The 24,495-nt window shown below is 39.0% G+C and overlaps 1 pseudogene; it reads left to right on the forward strand.

Annotated features, from left to right (window-relative positions):
* Positions 1–7,928: 7,928 nt before the first annotated feature.
* The window catches only part of LOC128661372 (zinc finger protein 721-like), a 411,744-nt pseudogene continuing 395,177 nt past the window's right edge, over positions 7,929–24,495 (forward strand).

Genomic DNA, 24,495 nt, shown 5'->3' on the forward strand with positions numbered 1-24,495 from the left:
AGGGAATACTGATAGTTAGATATCTCTTATATTTTCACACATATGTATATTATATATTTTAGTCATTCTGATTGCTAATATGAATGCTCTATTTCTTTTACGCAGGTGATTCTGGATATTCGTGTCTTCCGTGGCTGTTCACACCCGTCCACAACCCCAACGGAGTGTAAGAGGTGCACTACGAGGCACACATCGCCACCCAATCAGTGATTGAGAGTGCCTTTGGCGTATTGAAAAGCTGTTTCCGCTGCTTGGACATCTCCAGTGGGGTTCTTCAGTATGCCCCCTCTAAAGTCTCCTTGATTTTCCTTATATGCTGTATGTTTCACAACATTGCCTTTACAATCCATGATATAGACCTGTAGAGCTTGGATGTCCCTGAGTATGGTGAACTTCTACCTCAATTAGAGGACAATGATTCTAGGGGAGTCCAAGCTCTAGCAGACTATATCCAGGCGGTTTGGGGGCAATAGTTTTGTCAGTACTGACAGTGCAACATACAGTATTTTTATTTATTCATTATTACTTTACAATATACTTTCTAATCCAAAAGATGATCTATTTTGGATTATTTGTTTTCAAGAATTGCCATTAAAATATCTACAAAATGATATTGTATATCACTGTCTTGCCATTGATTGAAAGTGATTAATTTTATCGATCTTGCAATTGTTCAATGTAAAGATTTTGAAAAACAGATCTTTAAAAAAATATCTTTTAATTTAAATTTTTTTTTTTTGGTTTACATAAATACCATTTTTACCTCTGTGTTTACCTTCTATCTAGGCTTCTGCAAACTGCCCCCTTATTTTAGTTCTTTGGACAGACTTGCATGTTAGTGCTCACTCCAGGGTAACTTCATGTGCATGAGCTCAATGTTATCTATATGAAACACATGAACTAATGCCCTCTGGTGGTCAAAATGCATTCAGATTAGAGGCAGTCTTCAAGGTCTAAAAAATTAGCATATGAACCTCCTAGGTTTAACTTTCAAATAAGAATACCAAAAGAACAAATCCAAATTGGTGATAAAAGTAAATATGAAAGTTGTTTAAAATTACATTCCCTATTATATATATATATATATATATATATATATATATATATATATATATATATATATATATATATATATATATATGTGTGTATATGTATGTATGTATGTATGTGTATATATATATATATATATATATATATATATATATGTGTGTATGTATATGTATGTATATATATATATATATATAAGAGAAAAACATTTTGTCATCCCGCAGCTCCAGAAGAAAAGAGAAATGCTGTGAAGAATCTTTTTTTCTTAAAAACAAGAGTAAATTTTATTTTCAAAAATATTTAAAAAAAACATGTAAAAACATGTGAGCCATATAAGCTAGTCGCAGGCCTGCAACAAGGTGTTCAGAACCCAACGCCAAACATGTTTCGGGCCAAGCTTCAGCCCCTGTTCACTGGCATAGTTTGGGTTCACACCTGCTAGTGCTATTTAAAGGTAAAGTGTTTAAAGTGATTGCAGGCACCTGTACAATGTTAACTCTTTATGAAATGTTAAACATATAGCAATGAGAAGTGCTAATGTTTTTGTGTTAATATACATTTTGCCTAATACCTATAACTTTACTAATTTCAAAGGATGTTTTAAAACAATATTTAAATTAAATTTGGAATGTTGCATTTGTTGTATAAAGTATACTTTCTAACAAGTTTTGTAAATTCAGTAAAATAAGTCTACATCCATGATTGAATTTAGACCAGAGGGGTGTTTTGTCTGTAAATTGAAAATCCAAAACACTTCTCTCTGGTCTAAACGCCTTTCCCTATCTCCCCCTCTCCTATGTCTTGGTATGTGATCTATACCTTGTACAGTTAATAGGGATTCATTAGAATTGTGTTCCTGCCTAAAGTGCTTTGCTATGGGAGTTGTAGTGTCTGAATTTCCTATGTCCCTCAAATGTTGTAAAACTCTATCACGTAGGGCACGTTTTGTGCGCCCTACGTACTGCTTTTTGCATCCCTGACATGTCAGGAGATAGATGACATGTGTGGTGTTGCATGTAATTCTGTAACGTATGTCAAATTCTTTGTTGGTTGTACTTGATTTAAATTTTGTTCCCTGTTCTATGTGTAGGCAAGTTTTGCAGATTTTACCATTGCATTTGTTACATCCTAATCTTTGAGTAAGCCATGTCTGTTTATTATTGCTAGGCAACATAGAGGGAGCAAGAATGCTTCCTAAAGTTTTTGCTCTACGAGCTGAAAAGAAGCAACCTTCAGTAACAATTTTCTTTAATTTAGTGTCACTTTCTAAAATGGGTAAGCAACCACGTACAATGTCACAAATTTTGTTAAAATCTCTGCTGTAATTTGTAATAAAAGTGGGCTTATTATGTTGTCTTTGTTTTTTTGTTGTGTCTTTATATATCAAATCATCTCTGTTAATAAGATCTACTTTTGTCTTTGTTTTGGTTAAAAGGTCTGTTTTGTAACCCCTGGCCTCCAGTCGTTGATTGGTCTGTTCAGCGTGCATTTGAAATTTTGATTCTGTTGTACAATTACGTTTAGTTCTAATTAGTTGTCCATATGGAATGGATTCAATTGTGTGTTTAGGGTGACATGAAGATGAGTGCAGAATGGTGTTGCCTGCTGTGCTTTTTCTAAAAAGTTCAATGTCAATAGAATGTGTATCATTGTTGGATGTTAAAGTGACATCCAAAAAGTTAATAGTGTTAGCATTTTCAGTCATAGTGAAAGATAAGTTGAGTTTGTTGCTGTTGACATAGTCAAGAAACCTGGCAACTGATTGCTGGTCTCCATCCCACACCAACACCAAATCGTCAATGTACCTACCAAAATAAACAATGTGATCACGAAAGGGATTAGTATCTCCAAAGACGTGGCACCGCTCCCAGAACCCCATGTAGAGGTTAGCATAGGAAGGGGAAAATTTTGCCCCCATAGCGGTGCCACGTCTCTGGAGATAGTAATGATCCTCAAACATAAAAAAATTATGTTTGAGAAGATATTCAACAGCTGTGTAAATAAATTGATTAGTGAAAAAATCATACGTAGTGTGGTGAGTAAGAAAAAAATGAAGTGCTTCCAAACCTAAAGTATGAGGAATAGTGGTATACAGTGAAGTAACGTCTAAAGTAACAAATCTGTAAGAGTCACACCATGTAACATGTTTGATTTTTTCAATGAATGATGTTGTGTCTTTTAAGTAACCATATAAGTCAACGACTATAGGTTGTAAGTAAGTATCAACCAAATCAGATATCCTTTCATTTAAAGAGCCTATGCCTGCCACTATTGGGCGGCCTGGGGGGTGTATAGGATCTTTGTGTAGCTTTGGAAGCTGATGAAATATAGGTACACAAGGATTTTTGGGCAATAAATACTCCATAACCTTTTCCAAAAATACTCCATCTAGTCTAGCTTTGTGTATTATTTCTGACAGAATCTTACTGTATGGCTTAGTAGGGTCAGATGGAAGTAGTTGGTATACATCTTTGTTTGTAAGTTGTCTATTAGCTTCAATTAAGTAGTCTTTCCTATTTAAGATTACTGTATTGCCACCTTTATCAGATTCCCTGATAACTATACTTTGATCATCTTTGAGTGTCTGGATAGCTTTTCTCTCTTGAGATGTCAAATTGCTGTCTTTGTATGTATTTATTTTTTTGTTCTTGTTGTTTAATGCAATTAATTGTGTTTCAAGAGTTTGCTGAAATACTTGTAAATGTTGACCCCGACTGTGAATAGGGTAAAAAACACTTTTTTCTTTAAATCTTTTCAAATTGATATCTTTCTCTGAAGGACCAAATTTGGCTGTTTGCGTAGAATCATTCTCCTCAATGAGTTCTTGCATATCTACCATTGCGGTATAGTCATTGAAATTAAAGTTAGGAGTTTGTTGAACGCAAACAGCCTGATCATTTACTTCTTCATTTACAATTTCATCATCATTTGCAAAATGTTTTTTCATGGTTAGGCTTCTGACAAATCTATTTACATCCAACACTGTGGAGAAAAGGTTAAAATTACAGCTAGGTGCAAAGTTGAGACCCCTTTGCAATAGGGAAATTTCTTGTTCAGTGAGGCATCTAGAGGATAAATTGACTACATTGTTTAATGATGACTTGTCCTGTAAGACACCTTCTTTCTTTGGGGATAGCGACTGCTTCCTACCCCTTCTGCCTCTACCCCTGTGCCCTCTACGTACTTTCTTTTTGTTTTTAATTTTGTATTGGGTTTGGAAAGGCCCACCCCGTTTTTTGACTGTGTGATGTTAGAGGTGGAGGGAATATCTAACACAGAAATAGATTCTTTAACTGGTAAAGAATTGCTAACTTGATGTGAAGATGTTTCCTGATCTGAAGTGTCATATTCATATTCTGTCTAACTAAATGTGACTTTTTTGTCTTGTTTTGGACCTGATCTCTTGTGTGTGTTAGTGTGTTGTGTTTTATTTTTGAAAAATGTTTTATAGTCACTATTGTGACTCCATCTATAAACCTTGTTCAATTCATAGTCCAATTTATCTCTATGCATTTTTTGTTGTTTGAAAAGCCATAGTTCTTTTTTGAAAGACCTCATGTTTTCTTGGAATTGTCTATCATAGTCTTTGAACTCCTGTTGACATTGATATTTTTTGAGTTCCACTTGCAGTTCTTGCATATGTTGAATTAATTGTAACCTCTGTTTCTTTTTATATTCTATTAACAGATTTATGAGAGATCTGGAACAGGTAGTTAAAACCTCATTCCACTTGTTTATGAAATCTTGACAAGTAACTTGAAAAGATGGAAATTTTGATATTCTTAAACCCCTTGGAATTCTGGAGTTTGTTTGATGTATTTGGAAGGTTTTAATGTCCAACTCTAATCTTATATCTCTTTTCCTGAGATTATCCATCTGTTGAAATAAATCATCCAATATAGTTTCTATGTCCTCCAGGATGTCCTCCATATCAGAGGAATCTTGATCTAGTGTAATGTCTTTTAAAACATATATTTCATCCATGTTTAAGATATCAAAGAGCAAGAGGTTTGTTTAAAGAAACAAAAAGTGTAGACAATTTGATATTATTTTCTATTGAAAGTGAAAAGAGCTTATAATAATCATCACTTTCCCATTGACATAAAGTGAAAAGTTCAATTTGAGTCTCTATATTGTTGTATTATCAAGTCCCAATAAAGTACTCTTGTATAGTAGAGAAAAGTTCCCAACTTTTGTTTAACACTCACTTCTTTGTCAAAATAGAGTGAAGGATTTTAACACTATTGTGAAGTCATATCCCGTAGAGCACATAAATGAAAAAATGTTTCCCAGTACAAGTTTGTATATATAAGTGGTTAAACAGTCTTTTATGCACAAAGGCAAAATAGAGAGAAAAGAAAAAATTCGACCTTACTTTATATATCAGGAGAAGCGTCTTCCCCTCGGAATGTAAATCCAGTCCGTCTGTTTCAGCGTGGAGCTCTGCACTGACAGCTAAGTGTCTAGGAAAACGTCTTCTGTCCGGAGCGTGAATTCAATTCACCCGCCTCAGCGTGTAGCCCTTTGCTCCAACAACCGTCCCTTCACTGTGACGCAATCAGAAACAGACTGCGCTATGCGCAACGTCACTGGACTTGTTGCCTCCGGGACACATCCGTCAACAATGTCAAAGCCAAAGGGAATAAAAGTGTAAGGTAAGAAACAAGTGTTTAGTAACATCTAGGTAATCCAAGTATATTACGATTTGTTCATAAGTATTCGGGACCGCACTAAATAGGCATATATTGTGAAGATGGGGATGTAAACTATGCTGCCAGCTGTAACCAACAAAATCCAGACAGGAGATAATACAAAAAAACAGCGGCGCTGAAATACATACCCCTATGTTTTAATTTCTTGAGCCTCTCTTCAGCGGTCCCCTTTGAGGAGTGTTCCTTTACTTGATGAATTTCCCTCTTCTGTGTGCAGGGATAGACGATCTCCGTGGGGTAGATCAAATACAATAGTAGAAAAACATTTTGTCATCCCGCAGCTCCAGAAGAAAAGAGAAATGCTGTGAAGAATCTTTTTTTCTTAAAAACAAGAGTAAATTTTAATTTAAAAAATATTTAAAAAAAACATGTGAGCCATATAAGCTAGTCGCAGGCCTGCAACAAGGTGTTCAGAACCCAACGCCAAACATGTTTCGGGCCAAGCTTCAGCCCCTGTTCACTGGCATAGTTTGGGTTCACACCTGCTAGTGCTATTTAAAGGTAAAGTGTTTAAAGTGATTGCAGGCACCTGTACAATGTTAACTCTTTATGAAATGTTAAACATATAGCAATGAGAAGTGCTAATGTTTTTGTGTTAATATACATTTTGCCTAATACCTATAACTTTACTAATTTCAAAGGATGTTTTAAAACAATATTTAAATTAAATTTGGAATGTTGCATTTGTTGTATAAAGTATACTTTCTAACAAGTTTTGTAAATTCAGTAAAATAAGTCTACATCCATGATTGAATTTAGACCAGAGGGGTGTTTTGTCTGTAAATTGAAAATCCAAAACACTTCTCTCTGGTCTAAACGCCTTTCCCTATCTCCCCCTCTCCTATGTCTTGGTATGTGATCTATACCTTGTACAGTTAATAGGGATTCATTAGAATTGTGTTCCTGCCTAAAGTGCTTTGCTATGGGAGTTGTAGTGTCTGAATTTCCTATGTCCCTCAAATGTTGTAAAACTCTATCACGTAGGGCACGTTTCGTGCTCCCTACGTACTGCTTTTTGCATCCCTGACATGTCAGGAGATAGATGACATGTGTGGTGTTGCATGTAATTCTGTAACGTATGTCAAATTCTTTGTTGGTTGTACTTGATTTAAATTTTGTTCCCTGTTCTATGTGTAGGCAAGTTTTGCAGATTTTATATATATACATGTTGGACAAGCGCACTCCAAGGGACTTTTCAAAATCACTTTAATCAGTGTTAACGTTTTCGGACATAATATAGTCCGTCTTCAGACAAAAAAAGTGTCAAAACACTTTTTTTGTCTGAAGACAGACTATATTATGGCCGAAAACGTTAACACTGATTAAAGTGATTTTGAAAAGTCGTATGTATGTATGTATGTATGTGTGTATGTATGTATATATATATGTATGTATGTATGTATGTATATATATATATATATGTATGTATGTGTGTATATATATATAATGTGTGTATGTATGTATAGCAGTGGAGGCTCCTCCATTGGGGCAAGTGGGGCAGTGCCCCTCCCCTCCAAGTTTATTAAAAAAAATAAAAAAAGTTTATATATATATATATATAAAAAAAAAATTACATTGCAAAGTTGGTGGCATAGTTTATTGTTTAATAACAATTTTTTGTGGTGGGTGGTAAAAAATATCTTGCCATTTTAATATAATTTAAATAAATAAGAGGCTAAAAGCATTGACATCGAAAGGTTGGGCGTTTTTGCAATCTGCCCCGTTTTAGAGTCTCCCCTTGATATGTAAATTATGCCAGCCCTTTAACCCTTTCGTGACAGGGTTAAAGTGTCTACATCGGAACACCTGTTCCGATGTAGACAAATTGAAACTACGCGATCGTGCATACGATCGCGAGATTTCAATTATTGGATCGCATCTGGGGGGCGTCCCTACAACCCTAGGAACGCCCTCCAGACCGCGATCAAGTCCTTGAAGCGCAGAAGGCTTCAGGACAGCCGTTTGATATGACGTTCTATTCCGTCATAACGGCTTTAAAGCCCAGTGTAAATATGACGGAATAGAACGGCATAACGGCGTTAAAAGGTTAATTTCAATGATAGACGTTTAAGCATAGACGTCCAATTTAAAAACAAAAAGGAGTCTCAAACACCCATTGGATGATACTGTATGGGGGGCGGAAGCGCGCGCAATTGTAAGAGGCTTCCACTTTTTGCTATCAGTTTGTAACCTGAACAGGACCGGCAGGTTCTTGACAGCTCCACATGGGTGAGGAAAGCACAGGGCAGAGCGGTAAGTGCATTGTGCAAGACTCCTCATGTAGTGCTGGATCCCTATTTGTCCATTTAATTAAATGAGTCAGGCATTTTGTTCCACGTAGCGCTAGAAACACTCTCCATATAAAAATCCCTCCCCACTGCCGATAAGATCATCCATCAATGCTTACTTTTCCCCTGCCATGCTGGACTGGTGATGAAATTCTGTGCATTATCTAAGTACATTAGAGTTGGAGCTGACCCGTTGCAGAGACGAGGAGAGGTCAGTTAAATTAATTAGGCAGCCTATAAGCTATAATTAAACTGTCCACTACCGGAATAAGCCCAGACCCCTCCCTGTCTCTGCAACGGGTCAGCTCCTCTGACTCCAATGTACTTAGTTAGATAATGCACAGCACCAGCAGGGATCAGGGACAAGTAAGTTAGCCTTAGGACTGACTGAGCTCATCACCAGTGGGGAGGGATCTTTATATGGAGAGAGTGTTTCCAGCGCTGGTTGTAAGCAGAGTTCCCTGTGGGAGCGAGCGCCTTCTAACACACAGGCAGCATGTGGGTTTAATCGCTGCTGGATAGCACTCTTCCTTAGCACATATGTAGCATTGACTTTTAAAGGACCAGAGCTGATCCCTTAAACCATGTCAGGTAAGCTTCCTCTCGCTGCCATGTACACGGAGTCAGGAGGATACAGAGCCTTGCCTCACATATCTCTGCAGCAGCTCTACTACAAGGGATGTTAGAGTTGTACCCCTACTGCTCATGTGCCAAGTGTGTATGTAACTGAGATCGGATGTAAGAATGAAAACTTAGCGCCGGAGTGTTTGTATTAAAGTACATTTTGTGCAATCATGGCATTATACAAATACTGGCAGCGCGATGTATAAAGAGTAACAGGGTTATTGTCAGAAATCTGTTATGGTGACTTAGTTCCATGTGTGTGCTTGCTCTCTGTCCCTATGCTGCATTGCTAATCTGTCTGTTATAACATCGGGTCAGCAACCTTGGGTCCCCAGATGTTTTGGAACTACATTTCCCATAATGCTCAGACAGCCTAAAGAGTATCTCAGCATCATGGGAAATGTAGTTCTAAAACATCTGGGGACCCAAGGTTGCTGACCCTGTTAGAGCACACAGGGTCAGGCTTTGAACAGCTGTGCTGATATAATCTAACACCCGGAATCACTGCTGCACAGCCTGACCCTGTGAGCTCTAAAAGCTGTTATAACAAATTACTGAGCCATGGTAATGAGGCATGCAACATATTTCCAGTGAATTTTATTTTACATTTTATCTATATCTATATGACCAGAAGTGTTTAGCCCCTAAGCAGTCAGAGAGTTGTAATGCATTCACTGCAAACCCCTATGCTTCCAGGACAGATCTGAATGCAGCAGGAATTACAGTAAATACCCATAAATATGTGACATTTTTTAATATTGCAAAATACATTTCTTGACCATGTTGCACATTTTTAAACACACAGTGAGTCACTTATCAAAATAACAAGGAGAAAGAAATAGGTGATGTTTGAATTTAGTTTAGTTTATTTAATTGTATTTTAGTTTAGATATTTGTAGTTTATTTAATTTATTGATAGTGTAGGTGTATTTGTAACTTAGGTTAGGATTTATTTTACAGTTAAATTGGTAATTATTTTAACTAGGTAGCTATTAAATAGTTATTAACTATTTAATACTAACACACAACTGTTAATTCAGCGCTAATAAACTGAAAACTCTCAGATCACCTATACTGTTTCTATCAATAAAGTAAAACTAACAGCACATGTCAAAGCATACATTGATACAACATAAATAAACAAATGAACAAGCAAATCTTCACAGTAAAAAATTCAGTAACAAATTGCACATAAAAAAACAATTATCAATATAGCAAAGAATTCAAACCTAAAGTCTCAATGTATTTCAATTTTCAACAGAAGTAGATGGAATTCCAAAAAAGGGTCTTAGGCAAACTCAAGTTGATGCCGCTTCTTTTTGGTGATCTTTCTTGAAATCACCAGGGTTGAGAGCAGGACTAGGGCAAAGAAGTACAGAAAGCGCAAGAAGCCTTGAGTTATTTATTGCAACAACAAATGAATATAATCAACATAAAAACTTACATTCAAGTAAGTAGATTAGTGCACCAAGTTCATAAACAGCCACAGTATAAGACCGGATCCTCAGGCAGATATGTCCAGATTTCAAAAGGACCGCCGAACAAAGTCGACGAAACGCTTAGGGATACCGCAACTACCGCAACTAGTGCTCCTGTGCTCCGGTCATACTACCAGCATCAGCGGTCTAAGAGGCTTAGGCCTGCAGGGGGACGCTCCGGTGCCGGATCCTTACAGTGACGTCAGACGCCGACTTTGTTCGGCGGTCCTTTTGAAATCTGGACATATCTGCCTGAGGATCCGGTCTTATACTGCGGCTGTTTATGAACTTGGTGCACTAATCTACTTACTTGAATGTAAGTTTTTATGTTGATTATATTCATTTGTTGTTGCAATAAATAACTCAAGGCTTCTTGCGCTTTCTGTACTTCTTTTCCCTATTAACTATTTAATAGCTATTGTACCTATTTAAAATAAATACCAAGTTACCTGTAAAATAAATATAAACCCTAAAATAGCTACAATGTAATTATTAATTACATTGTAGCTATTTTAGGGTTTATTTTATAGGTAAGTATTTAGATTTAAAAGGATACTAAACCCAAATTTTGTCTTTCATGATTCAGGTACAACATGCAATTTTAAGCAACTTTCTAATTCACTCCTATTATCAATTTTTCCTTGTTAACATGCTATCTTGATTTTAAAAAGCTAGACTGTAAGCTTAAAGGGCCACTAAACCCAAAATCTTTCTTTCATGATTCAGATAGAGAATAGAAATTTAAACAACATTACAATTTACTTCCATTATTTATTTTGCTTCATTTTTTAAATATCCTCAGTTGAAGAAAAAGCAATGCACATGGGTGAGCCAATCACACAAGGCTTCTATGTGCAGCAACCATTCAGCAGCTAGTGAGCATATCTAGATATGCTTTTCATCAAAGAATATCAAGAGAATAAAACAAATTAGATAATAGAAGTAAATAAGAAAGATGTTTAAAATTGCATTCTCTTTCTAAATCATAAAAGAAAAAATGTGGGTGGCATGTCCCTTTAAGAGCCGTCCCATTTTTGGTTCAGCACCTGGGTAGCGCTTGCTGATTGGTAGCTAAATGTAGCAAACCAATCAGCAAGCGCTACCCAGGTGCTGAAGCAAAAATGGGCCGGCTCCTAACCTTACATTACTGCTATTTCAAATAAAGAAAACAAGAGAACAAAGAAAATGTGTTAATAGGAGCAAATGAGAAAGTTGCTTAAAATTGCATGCTCTATCTGAATCATGAAAGAAAAAATTTGGGTTAAGTATCCCTTTAAATAGGAATATTTTAATTAATAATATTAATATTAATTAGATTTATTTTAATAAGAATTTAGTTAGGGATGTTAGAGTTGGATAGGGTTATTATACTTAATATATATATATATATAATATAATAACTATATTAACCCTAATATAATTAGGGTTAAAAGAGTTAATATATATAATATAATAACTATATTAACCCTATTATAATTAGGGTTAATATAGCTGGCGGCGGTGTAGGGGGATTAGATTAGGGGTTAATGTGTTTAATATAGGTGGTGGCGGCGTAGGGGGATTAAATTAGGGGTTAATATATTTAAAATAGATGGCGGCGGGGTAGGAGCTCACTTTAGGGGGTAGGTAAGGTAGATGGCGGCGGTGTAAGGGGCTTACTTTAGGGGGTAGGTAAGGTAGATGGCGGCGGCGGGGTAGGTAAGGTAGATGGCGGCGGTGTAGGGGCTCACTTTAGTGGGTAGGTAAGGTAGATGGCGGCGGGGTAGGGGCTCACTTTAGTGGGTAGGTAAGGTAGATGTCGGCGGGGTAGGTAAGGTAGATGGCGGCGGTGTAAGGGGCTCACTTTAGTGGGTAGGTAAGGTAGATGGCGGCGGGGGAGGTAAGGTAGATGGCGGCGGGGGAGGTAGGGTAGATGGCGGCGGGGGAGGTAAGGTAGATGGCGGCGATGTAAGGGGCTCACTTTAGTGGGGAGGTAAGGTAGATGACGGCGGGGTAGTGGCTCACTTTAGGGGGTAGGTAAGGTAGATGGCGGCGGGGTAGGGGCGCACAATAGCGGGTAGTTTAATGTAGCTGGCAGCGGTGTAAGGGGCTCACATTAGGGGGTAGATAATGTAGATGGCGGCGGGGTAGGAGCTCACATTAGGGGGTATGTAATATAGCTGGCGACGGTGTAGGGGGATCACATTAGGGGGTTATACTTTTATTGTAGGTGGCGGCGGGGTCCGGGAGTGGCGGTTTAGGGGTTAAACACTTTATTAGGGATTGCGGCGGGGGATCGCGGTTGACAGGTAGATAGACATTGCGCATGCGTTAGGTGTTAGGAACTGTTTGCGCATGCGCTACACGTGAACGAGCATGGATTGTCAATGACGATTTGTTAGGGAACACATGCACAGTTTGATCGCGTTACGTGTGCAAAAAGGGGCTGGACGCCACGGGGTATGAGCTATAATTCGTTAAAGGCAATGTCAATCAAATTAGATACGAGGGACAAGATGGCGGGCGGAGGAAGAAAGTAAGCGAAGTAGGGTTATAAATCCTTCGATTATGGTTTATTCTTAAATTATAAAAAAATGATGACTTAAACTAACGTTTATTTTTGGTAATTATCAAGATGAGGAAGAGGGGTGAACGTGACTTGACATTCACTTTAAGGAATTTCACTATGATGTCCTGTGGTGGAGCTTTTGCAGGTGGTTTGGCTGTCAGCGCTCTATGAGCGCATTCCATGACAATGTCTGGTGAAGTGTTGGTTCCTTTTACGGTCCTAAAAATATCTTGAAGGTATCCTGGGATTGCTGCGGGTTGGATGCTTTCTGGTACACCTCTTATTCGCAGATTGTTTCGGCATCCCCTATTGGCGAAGTCTTCAACTTTTTCCATGAGGTTGTGAATAGTTTCTTTTTTTTTAAAAATTTTTTTTTTATTGAGGTACTAGAAATAGGCATACAAGCAGTATAAACAAAGAAAATTGCAATACAATAAATTGTAATATTAATAGTCAAATTAAACACAGTGCCTATATAAAAGCTAACCTCCCATAACAAACTGAAAAGGTCACTCTTGGACCTTAAATAAGGAGACAAATCTGGAAGTAAGGGAAGGTATAATAAAATGAAGAGACCACTTTTGGATCTCGCTATGTAGACCTCAGATTTTTTATTTTTTTATTGTTGTAGATGTAACCGTGAAATAAAAAACTCTAGGGGGGGGGACTCTTGTACTACTTGAATTTAACAGAGCAGGAGTAATATGCGACGGAGGAAGGAATGGTGCTTGCTTGCTTATAGTATGTTATGTAAGCAGTATATAGCTCAATAAAGCACAAGATATGGGATATAAGGATAGGGAAGCTATAAAAGTTAGGACACACTATAATAAAAAGCTGTAAGGCTCCATATAAACTAGAACAGAATTATTAACACTAATACGGAGGGTAGATGGTATCCGTTAGGACTGCAAAACATGGATTAGTATAAATTCAGTCAAATTAAATAGGACTGATATCAGCAGAAGTCCACTGCCCCGGCCGTAGGCAGCAGATCCCCCACTTTACAAATTGTCAATTAACCAACCCATTAATACTTTAAAGGGGAAAGATGGTAGAACATACAGACTACAAAAGAACCACACCATCATAGTAAAGGAATACACTTACATAGGTTGCACAGATAGTAACCCATGAGGAACTTGTGTTTGAAGCCTTAGCTAGTAATGTTGCATAGAAAATTTCCAGCTCATAAGGATGATAGAATAGCGTAGTCTAATCCATGAACACAGCATAAGGGAAAAGATGATTGCAGTATAGTATAACCTTTATCCCCCTCATAAACCTCTTTATACCCATATATAAGATATAGAACAGGGCAATTATTGTTAGAAGCTAAACTCCCTTTCAGTAGTATAAACATAAGACAACCATGAGAACAATCCAATGCAATGGGAAAAGAGTACTATTAAGATGAACCTATTACACCTGGGTGGAACCATACACTGTTAAACACATTAGCATATGGGAATAAAGTGTGCTGTCATGACTTTAAACATATAACTTATATAAACTGTAAAACACACGTCTGCATGAGGGTAGACAAACATTAATACCCACCTATTAACCTATAGTGTAAGATGTTAATTAAATATGAGTCTAGTATAAACTTAGCCCCCAGACTATGTATCTTGCTGCTATAATATGGTATCCCTATAGGTAGAGAGTAAAAACAGTATGCAGATAGGTTGCAAAGTCATAGAAATAATCATTAACCCCTTAATGACAACTGACGTACCAGGTACGTCATGCAAAAACTAACAGTTAATGACAATGGACGTACCAAATGCTTCCAGCAGCTCTGAGGGTATTGCAGTGATGCCTCGATATGGAGGCATCCTGCAATACCACTTTACAAGCCTCCGATGCAGAGAGGGCCACATGCACCGGTAGCGATGGTGCCAGTGTCCGGTAGTGCACTGTCCGGGTGTGAGGGTGCGCGTGCACAAGGGTGAGCGTGAACGTGCATGGGCGCGTGCACGGGGTGCGTGTGCACGTGCACACATTAGCCACACTGACACCAATGAATGAGGCAGAAAGGGAGAAAAAGGTAAAAAAAATAAAAAAATTCAAATATTAGAGGATCTGGGAGGGGGAGGGGGTGGGGGTATTGTGGGAGGGCTGCTACACTACAGAAATAGTTTTAAAGTTAAAAATAAAATAAAAATACTTTTTGGGGGGGTTTTGGGGCCAAACTGGGTACTGGCAGACAGCTGCCAGTACCCAAGATGGCGGTAATTAGGTAGGGGAGAGGGTTAGAGAGCTGGAGGGGGGATCAGGGAGGTTGGGGCTAAGGCAGGGGTCCATCACAGCTAAAATATTTTAATATTTTTATTTAAAAAAAAACAAAAAACTCTTATTTAGTACTGGCAGACTTTCTGCCAGTACTTAAGATGGCGGGAACAATTGTGGGGTGGGGGAGGGAAGAGAGCTGTTTGGGAGGAATCAGGGGGTGGGATGTGTCAGGTGGGAAGCTGATCTCTAAAATTAACCCTGCAAGCTCCCTACAAGCTACCTAATTTAACCCCTTCACTGCTGGGCATAATTAACGTCTGGTGCGCAGCAGCATTTAGCGGCCTTCTAATTACCAAAAAGAAACGCCAAAGCCATATAAGTCTGCTATTTCTGAACAAAGGGGATCCCAGAGAAGCTTTTACAACAATTTCTGCCATAATAGCACAAGCTGTTTGTAAATAATTTCAGTGAGAAACCTAAAATTGTGAAAAATGTAAAGTTTTTTTTTTTTTTTTTATTTGCTCGTATTTGGCGGTGAAATGGTGGCATAAAATATACCAAAATGGGCCTAGATCAATACTTGGGGTTGTCTACTACACTAAAGTTAAAATTAACCCTACATGCTCCCTAATTAACCCCTTCACTCCTGGGCATAAAACACGTGTGGTGCGCAGCAGCATTTAGCGGCCTTCTAATTACCAAAAAGCAACCCCAAAGCCATATAAGTCTGCTATTTCTGAACAAAGGGGATCCCAGAGAAGCATTTACAACCATTTGTGCCATAATTGCAGAAGCTGTTTATAAATAATTTCAGTGGGAAACCTAAAGTTTGTGACAAATTTTGTGAAAAAGTGAACTTTTTTTTTTTTTTTGGATCGCATTTGGCGGTGAAATGGTGGCATGAAATATACCAAAATGGGCCTAGATCAATACTTTGGGATGTCTTCTAAAAAAAATATATACATGTCAAGGGATATTCAGGTATTCCTGACAGATATCAGGGTTCCAATGTAACTAGCGCTAATTTTGAAAAAAAGTGGTTTGGAAATAGCGAAGTGCTACTTGTATTTATTGCCCCATAAATTGCAAAAAAAGCAAAGAACGTGTAAACATTGGGTATTTCTAAACTCAGGACAAAATTTAGAAACTATTTAGCATGGGTGTTTTTTGGTGATTGTAGATGTGTAACATATTTTGGGGGTCAAAGTTAGAAAAAGTGTGTTTTTTTCCATTTTTTCCTCATATTTTTTTTTTTTTTTTAGTAAATTATAAGACATGATGAAAATAATGGTATCTTTAGAAAGTCCATTTAATGGAGAGAAAAACGGTATATAATGTGTGGGTACAGTAAATGAGTAAGTGGAAAATTACAGCTAAACACAAACACCTCAGAAATGTAAAAATAGCCATTGTCATTAAGGGTAAGAAAATTGAAAAATGGTCCGGTCATTAAGGGGTTAAAATGATGCACCCCAGTTTTAATGTCCAAAACGACTAACTGAGAAATAATGTTTATGTGAGTCTCTCAGGTTATCAGGTATGACATATCATATTAAGAAACTCTAAACAAAATTTACACTAGCATAGTACATTTACAATATTTGTGGGTTTGCTGTTGTAAGCTTTATTTTCTACCTGGGTGCTGTCATTAGCTTGAATACAGATGTATAAATGCAAAATAGGTAACATCCGTGTGCAGTCTCTATAGTCAATAGTGTTAATTAACATATACGCCTTTTTAAGGTACGTACAACAAGAGCAATCCTGTGTCCATGCAACATACACTCAAGCACACTGCTGTCATAATGTTCAGGACATCGATACTTTGCAAGATATTATAGGCTCCCACCTTAATAAATCTGTTGTAGGAATGCCACATCTATACAACCTATTCCGCTTTCATCCCACTCCTACCTTCATGATCTGGTTACAGGCCGTGTCAATTAGGCCACTCAGTGGGTGGTATTGCGCACAAATAGCACCACGGTCAAGACCGGCATAACATGAACTATGGCCCGAGTACTGGAGGAGAGGGTGGCATCGGGAATACACTCCTATTTGCATCTGGCTCTCTGAGGATGGGTAGGCATATGCACTCATAGTTACCCCTGTACAGGCCAGCAAGGACACTTCGGTAAGTTGAATAGCACCGGTCGTCACCGGAACACAGTATATTGTTTCCTTTTGTGTCGGTTGACCTGTCACTTCCACCCATGCTGGCTGCTGGATCTTTACAGGCGATCTCCCGAGCCCGGGAGTTGTGAATGATGCTGTAATTTTAGGAGTCCCATGAGACTGCTGGTATTGGTGAGCTTCCTGGTGCGTAATGTGGAAATCGTCTTGTGGCGGTATCCTGTGTCGGGCATTCTCGACCACACTGGATATAGGCTGTAGTTGGCTGTACTGAGTTTTAAGTTCTGCCACTTGAGTTACATCTCCTCCGCTGTCCTTCTCTGCTGAGTCTTTGGCCATAGCGCTCCGATTGCCAATTTGACGTGTGAGTGTATGGAGACTATGGCATTCAGCAGACCACACATGCAGCAGCTTTTCATAGTGTTCATTGAGCAGATTAGTCACGGCTCCCAGTTACAAGTTGGCGTTAGGCTTCATTTGGTCTGGTCGACTTTTCTTATACATATGTCCAGTAATATCACTCCTTAGATTTTTGGGGCAGCGCTAGCTATCTGCCTAGTAACCCAGTTTCCTCGGGGAGGTTATAATGCGGCAGCCCTGGTCACGCAGATGGTAGGCCTTGCAAGCAATGGCGAACACTACACAACTCAGCTGAAGAGCATAGGCGGTCAGCAATCTTGATATGGATCTGATCTTCAATCCTCTTCAGATTATTATCCAGAAAAAATGTACTCAATTTTTGAAGAATATCTGTAGTTAATAGCAATTAAAAGCGGTCAAAGTCAGGAGCTCCTCTCAGATGCATCCTGCCGCTTCAGCTATAGGCTCCACCCCCCAAATAGTTTCTTTTTGATTGTTTGATAGGTGTTGGTTGTCTTGGGTCACAATATTGCGGCCCTCTTTTAATGTTGAGACCTTGCGTTCTACTTTTTTTATGTCTTTCTTTATTTCGTTTAACATGTCACACATGTCTGACATGGCTGTTTTTAAATCATCTTTAGTCGCTAATAATTGCAGATCTGCTTTGGTGATTTCACAAGATTGGCCGGCTATAGCATTTGTTTGTGTGTCTGTCATTCGAGAGTTTTCCTGTGCCATTGTCGCTAAATCAGTATCCTTAGGTAAGGCACTTTTTACAGGTTTAAGCTATTGATTTATCTTTTTGGCTCTGGCAGGTGTGTCACACTTTGGCTGTTTCCTCGCTGGCATAACCAAGTATGGCGGTCTGGATGTGCTGCAAGATTTATGTTTCATATAGTGGTTAACCGCTGCCTGCATATGTTTTCTGTTATGATATGAAGGTCTCTGGAGCCCTGATGTTGCAATATGTGTAATTGTTGGGGGATCAGGTTATTGCCTCATGAGGGGGGCTACATTTGCATCAGGTTTTTTTTTTTTTTCAGTTTTTTTTTTTTTTTTTCTATTTTCCCCTGTCTTGTATTGCTTATGTTGTGCTCGTCTGTCGCTGCTGTGGAGGTGTACAGCAACAATCTACTCTTATGCAGCCTGCTTATCTCTCAGTGTAGGCCAGCTTTATCTATACTATGGTTGCACAGTGTTTGTTCAACGTGTCTCCATGTGGTGCTGTGGTGCCTTATCTGTCTGTGACTGTGCTCTAGTTTCACACCTTTTTTCTTTTAGTGCCGTGTTTTTAACTTTTGTTTTATGTATATTTATGTATCTCTCCCTGCTTGCTCCCCTTTCTGCTTAATTGAATTGAAATTGGCCCTCTTAGAGCGTTTAGTTTCTTCTAATTATAGTTGTCTTTCTCTTGGCTCTTTTCTGTGGACCGTTATTCGTCTGCTCGTTAGATATAGGGGGTTAGGGGGGCTGATTGGCTGCAAGTCCTACAGTGTGCTGCTGTGGTGCTTACCCCACAGCTGCCAGTCCAATGAATCTGTGGGCCTTGTTACTTTACGCCGGTGCAGTCGTTACTGCTTTGCTCCAGGTATAGTGCAGCTGTTTAGTGTCATTGCGGGGCCCGCCCTGCGAGGTTGGAGACTTCAAGGTAGGAGTTCCGCCACTGCCCACAGTGATCCGTGGTGTCTGCCTAGGCCTCAATTCATGATTGTCTGTATCTGTGGTAACGGGATCCACCTCTGATACCCAATATCAGCTGTTTTCATAACCTGCAATATTAGCAGTTCTTCTGAGCCTGATTATGCTGTTTTGCCCCTGTTAATTTGATCAAGGATGCCGGTCTGGGGTGTCTGGACCTAGGAGCTACACTAACTTGCGGCCATTACACAGTGTGAGCAAGCTCCGCCTCCCAATCCTGTTCTAGGTTTATTTGGGAAGGGGCTAAACCCCGAATAGCTTTTACACGTTTAGGCTTTTCAAATATTACATTTTATAATTTAGCCGCCTTGACTAAAGTTGCGCTAGATTGGATAACCCAAAAAGAACATGTTACGGTATTACAATGTGAAACCAATCTGATAATACCTTTCCACATAAATGCTATACTACATTGCCCTTTAAGGTCCCTACCATCTAATATATGTAATTAAAAATATATAGCGTGGCAGAAATTTTGTATTAAATCTAATTGTACACTGTTTGTTTCAGAATTTCTTCCAATTATGGGGAACCCTAATTCACCCCAGGTCTCTCAAGTAGAGTTTTTCACCAGTGGCATAGTAGGGGCCTATTTTGGATTAAACAACTGGTAAGACCAGATTTAACTATTGAATCCTTTCAGGATCTTCGTAGTAAATTTGGACTACCAAAGACAGATATCTACGCTTATCTTCAGCTTAGGCATTTTTTCTATGAACTTAAACATAATATGGACTTGATTGGTCCTTAGGTAATGTACACAGCAATATTAATTTATATCGCAGCAGAATTACGTGATTTCACCCCTATATGCCACTCTGACCACTCCGCCTTCCAACGACCAAATAGAATACGTAAAACAAAAATTTTCCATATATCAGTCCTCAAGATATTCAAGATATCTTTAAAATAATAGGTAAACCCTATCTGACAACTTGGCGAGAGTCACATTTAAAATTATCATATATGGCCTATCGAACACCAGATGACCCAATAAGGTGGTACAAAGCTAATATTTACTGTCCAAAATGTAAGGCCAGTCGTGCACATATTTCTAATTGTTTCTAGGCCAGTCCAAAAATTCTACAATTTTGGGCTAAGATAAATTGATGGATGAATACAGTACTAGCATTAGAATTTAGGGGTCAATCTCAGACTGTTTTCTTTTTAGCACAATTTCAGGGAGTACACAAGAATCTCCCCTTAATCAACACAATAATATTCCTAACGCGCAATCTTATTTTAAAAAATTGTAAAGCCCACTAGCCCCCTAAATTTTCGGAGCTGAAACAAGCATTTCTGGCACAGTGCGCAGCAGATCAATATAAATTGCAAAATCCTAGCAATAGGCAGTTGTCCTTATATTTACAAAAATTGACCATCTTTATATGTTCCCTCCTTGTGAAAGCACAAATCCAGCTAACAAAACCGTTAAATTATTTCTACTTATGTCCAATTGAATATACTTGTTGGCCATCTTCCTAATATTTGGTTAGATGAATGAATACAGAAATGGTATTCCTTGAGATCTGTGGTGCTTTTCCCGCTTGCCACCCCTCCTCCTTATTCCTTATTATTTCTTTCTTTTTGTTTGTATGTTTTGTTTGTTTTTGTTTTGTTTGTACCGGTTGATTTGTGTGTCTATGTGTGTGTTGTTAAGTAACAGATCCCACAATAATCTCCAAATTCTTTAAACTATGTTGGGAAAGGAATGATTCTTTTACGATATGTATCTTTTATTGTTTGTGGGTGTCAAAGGAATGTAATATGGACACAGTACTTAATATAAATTTAAAAACACCAACAAATTATATAATAATGGAGGATTGGCTTTTTGTAAATATATCTTGTCTTTACTTTGTGATGTATATGCCAATATTCTGATTTTTAAGCATGGATTTATTATTGCGTCCCGTGTGACGCCACTCATATACTTTCTATTTTACATGCTGTATGCAATGAATTGTTGGTTCTAAATAAAGATTAAAAAAAATTGCACAAGTAGTTCACCAGAACTGCTTGTGCAATGCCACCCCCTACAGATTTGTGGCCAATCAGCCGCTAAGCAGGGGGTATCAATCAGCCGTATCAGATCGTATAGGATCGGGTGGATTTCAGACCGCAGCCTCAGAGGCAGCAGATCAGTTATGGAGCCAGCCTGAAGACTCGCGCGGAATGGAGCTAGATAATTTGGTCCCTAAAACTTCCCCAAAAGACCAGAGCATTTTTGCTATCACTCTATTTAAACAGAAATAGAGCCTTGTTTTTTTTCTCTTGTTAAGTGTGTTCTGTCCACGGGTCATCCATTACTTATGGGATATATTCTCCTTCCCAACAGGAAGTTGCAATAGGATCACCCAAGCAGAGCTGCTATATAGCTCCTCCCCTCACATGTCATATCCAGTCATTCTCTTGCAACCCTCAACAAAGAAGGAGGTCGCGAGAGGAGTTGGTGTTTTTACTTAATTATTCTTCAATCAAAAGTTTGTTATTTTAAAATGGCACCACAGTGTGCCGTTTTTTGTATCTCAGGCAGTATTTGGAGAAGAATCTGCCTGCGTTTTTCTATGATCTTAGCAGACGTAACTAAGATCCGCTGGCTGTTCTCGACATTCTGAGGAGTAGGGTAACTTCAGAAAGAGGGGAATAGCATGCGGGGTCCTCCGCAAATGAGGTATGTGCAGTACATTATTTTCTGGGAATGGAATTGACTAAGAAAATACTGCTGTTACCCATATGATGTAAGTACAGCCTTAAATGCAGTAGTAGCGACTGGTATCAGGCTGATAAATGTATGCGCAGTTGAGTTATTTTCTAGGGACTAGAATTTGACTGAGAAAATACTGTTAACACTGAAATAATGTTTAAGCCTTATCTGCAGTGGAAGCGACTGGTAGCAGGCTTAGTGATAACTTTGCATGACATTGAAAATGTTGTTTTTAAAACGTTTATTGGCATGTTATTAGTTTTGTGAGGTACTTTGGTGATAAATCTTTTTGGGCATGATTTTTTTCCACATGGCTAACATATTTTTCTGCATAGAAACCGTTATATCAGGTCTCCCACTGTTGTAATATGAGTGGGAGGGACCTTGTTTTAGCGCCTTGTTGCGCAGTTAAAATTCTAGCACAGTCTTCCTGCTTCTTCCTCCTTGATCCAGGACGTCTCTAGAGAGCTCAGGGGTCTTCAAAATTCGTTTTTGAGGGAGGTAATCAGTCACAGCAGATCTGTGACAGTGTGTTTGTGATAAAAGCGTTAAATCTTAATTTGATATCCGTTTTTGGGTATTGAGGGGTTAATCATCCTTTTGCTAATGGGTGCAATCCTCTGCTAATTAATACACTTCTCGTTAAGAATTGTTGACTATAACTGAATTAGTTTTCTTTGTTATTCAACTGTGTTTTTAAAAGCGCTGCAGCGTTTTTTATATTGCTTGTAAACTTATTGTAAGTGATTTCCAAGCTTGCTAGCTTCATTGCTAGTCTGTTTAAACATGTCTGATACAGAGGAATCTGCTTGTTCATTATGTTCAAAAGCGGATGTGGAGCCCAATAGAAATATGTGTACCAATTGTATTGATATTACTTTGAATAAAAGTCAATCTGTACCGATAAAGAAATTATCACCAGACAACGAGGGGGAAGTTATGCCGTCTAACTCTCCTCACGTGTCAGTACCTTCGTCTCCCGCTCGGGAGGTGCGTAAGATTGAGGCGCCAAGTACATCAAGGCCCTTACAAATCACTTTACATGATATGGCTAATGTTATGAAAGAAGTATTATACAATATGCCCGAATTAAGAGGCAAGCGCGATAGCTCTGGGTTAAGGACAGAGCGCGCTGATGACACGAGAGCCATGTCTGATACTGCGTCACAATTTGCAGAACATGAGGACGGTGAGCTTCATTCTGTCGGTGACGGTTCTGATTCGGGGAGACCGGATTCAGAAATTTCAAATTTTAAATTTAAGCTTGAGAACCTCCGCGTGTTACTAGGGGAGGTGTTAGCGGCTCTGAATGATTGCGACACGTTGGCAATCCCAGAGAAATTATGTAGGTTGGATAGATACTATGCGGTACCGGTGTGTACTGACGTTTTTCCTATACCAAAAAGGCTTACAGAAATTATTAGTAAGGAGTGGGATAGACCCGGTGTGCCCTTTTCCCCTCCTCCGATATTTAGAAAAATGTTCCCTATAGACGCCACCACACGAGACTTATGGCAGACGGTCCCTAAGGTGGAGGGAGCAGTTTCTACTTTAGCCAAGCGTACCACTATCCCGGTGGAGGATAGCTGTGCTTTCTCAGATCCAATGGATAAAAAATTAGAGGGTTACCTTAAGAAAATGTTTGTTCAACAAGGTTTTATATTGCAGCCTCTTGCATGCATTGCGCCTGTCACGGCTGCAGCGGCATTCTGGTTTGAGTCTCTGGAAGAGGCGATTCGCACAGCACCATTGGATGAGACTTTGAGCAAAGTTAGAACGCTTAAACTGGCTAATGTGTTTGTTTCAGATGCCGTAGTGCATTTAACCAAACTTACGGCTAAAAATTCCGGATTTGCCATACAGGCGCGCAGGGCGCTATGGCTTAAATCCTGGTCAGCAGATGTAACTTCTAAGTCTAAACTACTTAACATTCCCTTCAAAGGGCAGACCTTATTCGGGCCTGGCTTGAAGGAAATTATTTCTGACATTACGGGAGGTAAGGGCCACACCCTTCCTCAGGACAGGGCCAAATCAAAGGCCAAACAGTCTAATTTTCGTGCCTTTCGTAACTTCAAGGCAGGAGCAGCATCAACTTCCTCTGCTCCAAAACAGGAAGGAACTACTGCTCGTTACAGACAGGGTTGGAAAGGCAACCAGTCATGGAACAAGGGCAAGCAGGCCAGAAAGCCTACTTCCGCCCCTAAGACAGTATGAAGACAGGGCCCCCTCTCCGGAGACAGATCTAGTGGGGGGCAGACTTTCTCTCTTCGCCCAGGCTTGGGCAAGAGATGTACAGGATCCCTGGACGTTGGAGATTATATCTCAGGGATACCTTCTGGATTTCAAAACTTCTCCTCCACAAGGGAGGTTTCATCTGTCAAGGTTATCAACAAACCTAGTAAAGAAAGAGGCATTTCTACAATGTGTACAAGACCTCTTAGTGATGGGAGTGATCCACCCAGTTCCGCGAACAGAACGAGGACAAGGGTTTTACTCAAATCTATTTGTGGTTCCCAAAAAAGAGGGAACCTTCAGACCAATCTTAGACTTAAAAATCTTAAACAAATTCCTAAGGGTTCCATCGTTCAAGATGGAAACCATTCGGACCATCCTACCCATGATCCAAGAGGGTCAATATATGACCACAGTGGACTTAAAGGATGTC

This window comes from Bombina bombina, chromosome 5, assembly GCF_027579735.1.
Source record: "Bombina bombina isolate aBomBom1 chromosome 5, aBomBom1.pri, whole genome shotgun sequence".
Taxonomy (NCBI): Eukaryota; Metazoa; Chordata; class Amphibia; order Anura; family Bombinatoridae; genus Bombina; species Bombina bombina.